General features: G+C 42.6%; 1 long non-coding RNA gene across 1 annotated transcript in view; it reads left to right on the forward strand.

Moving 5' to 3' along the window:
* Nucleotides 1-6186: 6186 nt before the first annotated feature.
* The window catches only part of LOC121697374, a 1771-nt gene continuing 457 nt past the window's right edge, over nucleotides 6187-7500 (forward strand). Inside the window, exons 1-3 of the long non-coding RNA XR_006026436.1 lie at nucleotides 6187-6222; nucleotides 6467-6749; nucleotides 6876-7500. The exon at nucleotides 6876-7500 is cut by the window's right edge and continues 457 nt beyond it. This is a non-coding gene — a long non-coding RNA (uncharacterized LOC121697374). The remainder of the gene's footprint in view (nucleotides 6223-6466; nucleotides 6750-6875) is intronic.

Genomic DNA, 7500 nt, shown 5'->3' on the forward strand with positions numbered 1-7500 from the left:
TCTTACTGGCAGCTATTACATGAGTAGCAGTCTTGACTACAGACTCTCTCTCTCTCTCTCTCTCTCTCTCTCTCTCTCTTTCTCTCTCTCTCTATCTGTGTGTGTGTTGATGCTACCAGTATAAAGTTGGCTGATCTGTAGCTCAGTAGGGAGTCAGCACTCTTACTGGCAGTTCGGACACAAGCAGCCCTCTCATGTGTGTGTGTGTGTGTGTGTGTGTGTGAAAGTCTGTCTCACACAAACACACACACATCCATAACTCTTCTCGGTCTATTAGGAAGAGGACATAATGCTTTAGTCTGTCTGTTTTGTAAATATACTGTACTCTATCGTACTCTTCAGATCTCACACGGACTTAACATTGTCTTGTCCTTCCCCCAGCAGTAAGCCAGCACTGACCAAGACAGCCTTGTCAGCCTGCAGACTCCAACATTCACCACTTTAAAACCGTCTGAGTCTCCCACTAAATTTAGTAACAAAAACAAAACAAATTAAAAAAAAAAACTAAAAAAACATGTCTTTGTTATTAGTCACTTAACAGTCATTTTCATCCAAGCATCCTGTGTAGTAGCATATACTGGACTGACTCTGGACGCCTAATGGAGGAGTGGAGATTCACTCACATGAGGCCTGCTCTTTGCCAACACACATGCAGGGACAGCACACTGCTCACCCGTGGGTCCAGGGCATATTTGTGTTTACACACTCAGAAAAGAACGTGGTCTTTTATGGCCAGGACCACCTCTGAACGTGGTCCGAATGGGCTGCATCCTCAACGCATCCTCAATGTGTCCTCCCCATGTCCTTGGAGCTGCCCAATTGTGATTGTAATACCCAGGATGCAATTGTGATCTTATTACCCAGGATGCATGATACCAGGTGAGAACAAGATCTTAGATCCACAAATGGTTAGCACGCGAGGGGAAGAAAGCTCGCTAATGCTATGCGGCAAAAAGTGCTTCACATGTTTTAGAATTAGGGCACTAACATGGAGTCATGGGGTCATGATAAGCGAGAACATCATTTTGTACTCTGTGTGTGATTAAGTGTCAAGTTTAGGTCAAGGAGAGAGTTGATTCTTTTGTTAGATGGTTTAGAGTCCGAAGTGTTTCTCTCTCTCTCTCTTTCTCTCTCTCTCTCTCCCTCCCTCTCTATATCTGTGTGTCTGTGTGTGTGTAGTGGTGACCTCGCACGTCTGGCCTCCTCTGATTGGATTGACAGGAACAGAGGTGAGTAGGGAGGGGAATTCTCACAGTTTGCTGCTCTGTCTGTCTGACACACACCGACACACACACACACACACACACACACACAAACACACACACACACACACACACAGGCAGGCTGTCTGAACCCTTACTCATCCGCCTACACACTCCCTCAGGAATCCTAGCAGGTGCTCCATCTATCTGCTCATCCAACCCCTCCCTCCCTCTTTCTCTCCCTCCCTAGCTCTGTCCATCTCCATAGCTGTGTCCTGAGTGAGCATTTCTCTCCATCACACTTTCTTCAGGTCATCATTATCTTTCCCCCCCTCTATGTACCACCATCCATTTGTCTATCTCAGCCTTTGTTTTTTTCTTCTCTCTCTCTCTCTCTCTCTCTCTCTCTCTGTGACCTGGTTCTGCCCTATCAGATTCTTGATGACTAAGGTTATGGACATGCTAAGCAGGCAGGAGGGAGTTGGACGATGGAGCAGGCTTGCTGGCCAGCAGTCAGGTGGGCCCTCACTGGGCTAGTTTCTGGGAAAGTCCCATCATACAGTACACCCACCCTACCAGGCCTTCCCCCTTCAAACTTTGAGCTCTAACAAACCAAAGTAAGTATGTACTGTAAGTAATATAACTCATACAAGACAACCCCCAAGTCATACTTAACCCAGTCAGGTCATCTTGTTGCTTTGACTGAATTAATTTATGTTAATGTGTATGTTGGTGATCGGATTTGTTGGTGTCTGTTGGGGCCTTCATCAAGGACTTGTGGTTTGTCTAGTTGTTCCTGATTGGATCATAGACAGCCACTGCAACGAAGGGGAATGACCAAAGAATTTGGTGGCATTTGTTGGTGCCCACATCAGGGGCTTGTGTTTTGTCTGGTTATGTTGGTGATCAGATCGTAAACGGTCACAGCAACGAAGAGGATTGATTGAATAATTTGTTGCTATTTGTGGGTTCCCGCCATCAAGGGCCAGTTATGATACTGATCGGATCTTAAACGTCCACAGCAACAAAGTGGAATGACCAGAGAATTTGTCTGTATTTGTTGGCAGAGAACCCATCATGAGTGTTGAGTGGGGTGGGTCCGGGATGCCAGATACCACTGTTGAGCCTTCTGGAGGTGTCGTGGACCAAATTCAATGAAACACAAATGAAGGAAGGTGCCTGCTTGATAACCTCAGTGAAATTGTCTCAAAGGCTGCTCTGTTGTTAATGTTTTTTGTCCACAAAGGTTGCTTTGTTGGTGATTTTGCTTATTTAGCACCTCTTCCTGCGTGTATCTGAAATGACCAATTTTGATGTTTTATTACATTTTATGACTGAAATCCACCTTAAATCCACCCTTCTGCTGGTATCAGGGTAATCCTCAATCTCAATCCTTCCAAAACGTTTTGAACAACACATATACTGAAAATTTGATCCATTTCAATAGCAAAAATCTGAACAGATCACTCTTGAACAACTGGCCCCGAGGTACGACATGCGGCGTGTTTGCGACTTCAGCCAGCCAACTGTGCATTGCCATTGTATCCTGCGTCATGTTGTGTAATGGGGCAGCCTACTGGTTAGGGCTTTGGGCTTGTAACCAAAGGGTTGCCAGTTCTATCCCTGACCAGAAGGAAAAATGTGGGTGGGGGAAGTGCTCTCCCCTGCCCACACGCACAGCTGTAGTGCCCTTGAGCAAGCCCTCACTGCTCCCTTAGCGCCGCTGTAGCAAGGCAGCTCACTGCTCTGGGTTAGTGTGTGCTTCACCTCACTGTGTGTTCACTGTGTGCTCTGTGTGTTCACTTCACGGATGGGATAAATGCAGAGACCAAATTCCTATACACAAGTATACTTGGCCTATAAACCTGATTTACATTTACATGTAAATAGGCTGGTTGTTGACCGGCTGCTGTGGGAAATCCCTGACCTACAGCACAAGGAATATAACGCCTCTCCTGTGTATATCTGAAATCCAAGTTTATAATACTGTAACGATTTGATAGCGACACACACAGTTGTCCAATCAAAAGGTTTATTAGCTGAAGCGGGAATCACACACATACCAAGACACCATTACATAGCAAACACAAGGGAAGTCAATAAAACGAGCACGATACACGAACAGGGTAGTCACATACAATACACCGGGTAAAACACACAAGGTAAAACCTAAAGAAAGGCTACACAAGCTAACACATACATGACAAGGAAAACGCAATTACACTAACTAGAACCGACATTACACAAACCAGCATTCACACTAGCACTCAGTCCAAAAGACACAGACGTTACAATACTTTATATAAATAAATAAAACTTGACATGAACTTGACAATACACGCTGACACAACTCAGTCAAAGCAACAAGACTTGACTGCTCATAGGCTATTAGTCATGTGATCACCGGTTAAATTCTGAAAAGAGCCAAAAGGCAACCATTTTGTCAAAGCTCGGATGAAGGCTTCAAGCCGAAAACCATAATCATTTTTTTTTTAAAACAAAAAACTTAAAGCCATGTGAGAATAAAGGCTTTTTATTTAATCATCATGAGTACCTCAGACTCTGCTTGACTGGATGAAGTCAAATCATTTTTTTAAAAGTGCACTAGAGCTTGAGAGAGGAGACTGAATTGCAGTGTTCATATGTTTTTATGCTCTGCTGCAACTCCCACTCATCCCATACTTACATTTTATGACAGTGGGGCGGTTTTACCAGAGAGGGTTAAAGCGGAGCGAGAGGCGCAAACGTTCGACAACTTCCGCGTTCGATTATTGCAAGGGGGAGGGGGGGAAATCCCCCTTTATGCAGACCAGAGTAAGCCCTCCCTGCACTAATGTCAATGGAGACTTGTGGAATTTTACCAATAAATTGGTCATTATGTCTTTCTGGATTTGTTGAGGGTTATTTGAAAAATGTTGTCATAATCTGTAAGTGTTTGTGATAATTTCAAGCCTAATAGTGTACGGTTTAGTGTTTAGTGTTCGGATTTGTAATAAAATTACTTAATATCAGACCATGCTGCTGCCAGTTACTGTCTGGTTGTTAGCATGCTAGCTAGCCTCTTAGCTAAGGTAACATTTTAAACGAAGAAGTGTAATTTTTTTTTTAAATGACAACTAGCTGAGTAACATTACTTGCATTAGTTAAAGTGAACCTTCAACAGTATATTAAGTTTAAGCGAAGTCCTTCAACTACTAGTCACTTGTTAGCGCATAGCTGTATTGCCATAGCTACTCCCATTAACTTGTATAGCGTTTTAAGCTAGCGTTAGCTAGCTAGCTAGCTCGGTTCACAGACTAATTAAATTATTCATTCCATGTCCTAAAGAACGATTCATTGGTATCATACATGATTATAGACAATAATACTGTCAACACAATTATGTGTTTTTTTGTTTATCTGCTCTTATTGCTTGTTAAGAGAGAAAGTTTATTTAGTGACGTAAGGTGACACTCCAACTTATGCAGACTGGAACTTTCCCGTTTTGCTCCCATAGTAACGAATTACGTTGCTCTATCTTGCTAGTAATCAAGGATCTTTGGTTTTACCTCTCTCTGCATTCTTAGAATACAGTCACAAGGGTTCTGTGGCTTGTCTCTACAAACAGAACCTTAAAGGACCAGTATGTAGGAAATAATGGAAAATAAACTGTAACCATTCCAAAAATGATCACCATATGTTGTCAGAAAGTAAAGAAACACAATGAATTGAAGTAATGGATTATTTGACAACATTACTCTAACCTATAAAACCCTGTAAAACCAATGAAAAAAAAAGAGTTATGGGGCGGAATCTCTTGGAATTTTCGTTTATGTTTTGAACGATTAATTCTAGAATTAATAATGGGCTAGCGCGTCCTCCTATTTGAGTTGCCAAATTAGCAAAGGCCAACTGTCAACAGCTGTCAGTTGTAGTCATGAACGCCTACGAGAGGCAGGCAAATTTCCAAAATTAAAACAAGAAACAAATTAAGTGGACATCGGAGGAGCTTCCTTAGATGGTGACATCTTCGTAAAAACGAAGAATATCAAGTCTGACGCAGAGCTGGCCATATTTCTCCACAACAGGTAGCCTATGCTAAACTTCATCTGCATCGCTAACTTCAGCTAAATATGTTGGTTAGAGAGGTATTTTTTGTTTTCACTGTTTCCGTAATGTGTAGCTGGGTCATGGTTGGAGAAACATTAAAGCAGCTGCAGGTCAACTAACGTTAGCCAAGTCTTCATTACATCTGGCAACCCAGAAGAGGCGTCTGGTAGTCTTGAGAACGTTTACCAGTGTTTTGATTTTGGCCTACAGAACGTTCGGTAACAATCCTACAAATCGCACCTTTACAGTTTTTTTCAACTGCTTACACACAAAATCTTTTCTCGTCACACAATTTTCTAAACATGTCATCCAAACATCATAACCTCACACCAAATCTGCAAAACCATACACTAATTCTCAATGTTTGACTCAGTTTTCAATGTACTAAAACACATTTTGCAAAACACCACACTCAATTTTCTACTTAACACACAAAAATCTAACAGGAAGTAACTTGATTTAGTTTTTCAAACACAACCTATCAAAATGCCACACTAAATCACCAGTGCTTCACTCCCACTCGTCACATGTGCAAACACTCATCACTTTATTGAACACCAACGAATCATTGGCTTAGTATAGGCCTATAAATAGGTCAAATGTCAAGATGTCTGTTTTGAACAATGGATGACAACGCAGAAAGAGCCAGGAGAGGTGGAGGTAGAGGCAGAGGACGAGCACGAGGTGTTCGGGTTCGAGGAGGAGGAGTTGGAAGAGGAGGAAGAGGACGAGCTGGACGAGTTGGACATGGAAGAGGACGAGGGCAAAGAAGGGAAATAAGGAGAGCCGTCTCAGATGAGATTAGGGCTACATTGATTGATCATGTGATCAACCATGGGTTGACCATGAGGGAGGCTAGACTGAGGGTCCAGCCAAATGTAAATCAATTTACGGTGGCAGGCATTATCCGAACATATCGAAATGAGAACAGGTATGCAACGACTGTATCTACAGTAATATACTGTACACATAATAGTTATTTCAGCACAACTGAAAAATGCATACAATAGTAGTTCTTACTGTACTGTATCATGTTACTGTACTGCATTTCATGAATCATGAATGGCCAGTGTGGTGTGTTACAGTATCATATACTATGGTACAGCTTACTGCAGGAAGACATTTTTGACTATATGACATAGCACACATTCACTATGTTTATGAATCTTCTACAGAGTGGAAAGGCAAAGGAATCGTGGAGGGCGAGGGCGCAAATTCACCGACGAGCAAGAGACCGAAATCATAAATATGGTTCTGGCAAATAATGTGATTAGAATCCATCAGATCCAACACCATATTATAAATGATGCAACTGTTTTCAATAACATTGTTACAGTAAGCTTGTCCACAATTCATCGTGTCCTCCAGAAGAATCAGTTGCGCATGAAACAGCTATACAGGGTCCCATTTGAAAGGAACTGCGACCGAGTGAAGAACCTACGTCATGACTTTGTGGATGTATGTATGCAAAACCACTTCCAGTACATTTAGAATTGCACCTACCGAGCCAGATTACATGTAGTGTCTTGGTTTTTGCACATGTGTGTGTCTATATATCTGTATATATACTTTTGTCTCTTACAGAGAATTTTGGAGATGGATGCAGATGGAGATGTCCTCCATGAATATATATATATAGATGAGGTGGGCTTCAACTTGACAAAAACTAGAAGAAGGGGGAGAAATATCATTGGACAAAGGGCCATTTTGAATGTCCCTGGGCAACGTGGGGGAAACATTACAATGTGTGCTGCCATCACAAATAATGGTGTCCTGCATCACCATGCAACACTTGGCCCCTACAACACTGCTCACATCATAACTTTTCTGGATGCAATTCATCGCATACTTGTTCCAGGTCAGCAGAATCAAGATCAGCAAAGATTTGTGGTCATATGGGACAATGTCAGCTTTCATCGGGCCCATCTGGTCCAGAACTGGTTTGTCACCCATCCTCATTTCTCTGTTCTGTACCTGCCTCCTTATTCTCCATTTCTCAATCCAATTGAGGAATTTTTCTCCACATGGCGCTGGCGAGTATATGATCGTCGTCCCTATGCCCGCATTCCACTTCTCCGGGCAATGGAGGAAGCATGTGGCGACATTGACGCTGTCTCTATTCAAGGATGGATGCGCCATGCAAGAAGGTTCTTTCCTCGGTGTTTAGCGAGAGAGAACATAGCATGCGACGTGGACGAAGTATTGTGGC

The sequence above is a fragment of the Alosa sapidissima genome, chromosome 22 (assembly GCF_018492685.1).
Source record: "Alosa sapidissima isolate fAloSap1 chromosome 22, fAloSap1.pri, whole genome shotgun sequence".
In the NCBI taxonomy this organism is placed as follows: Eukaryota; Metazoa; Chordata; class Actinopteri; order Clupeiformes; family Clupeidae; genus Alosa; species Alosa sapidissima.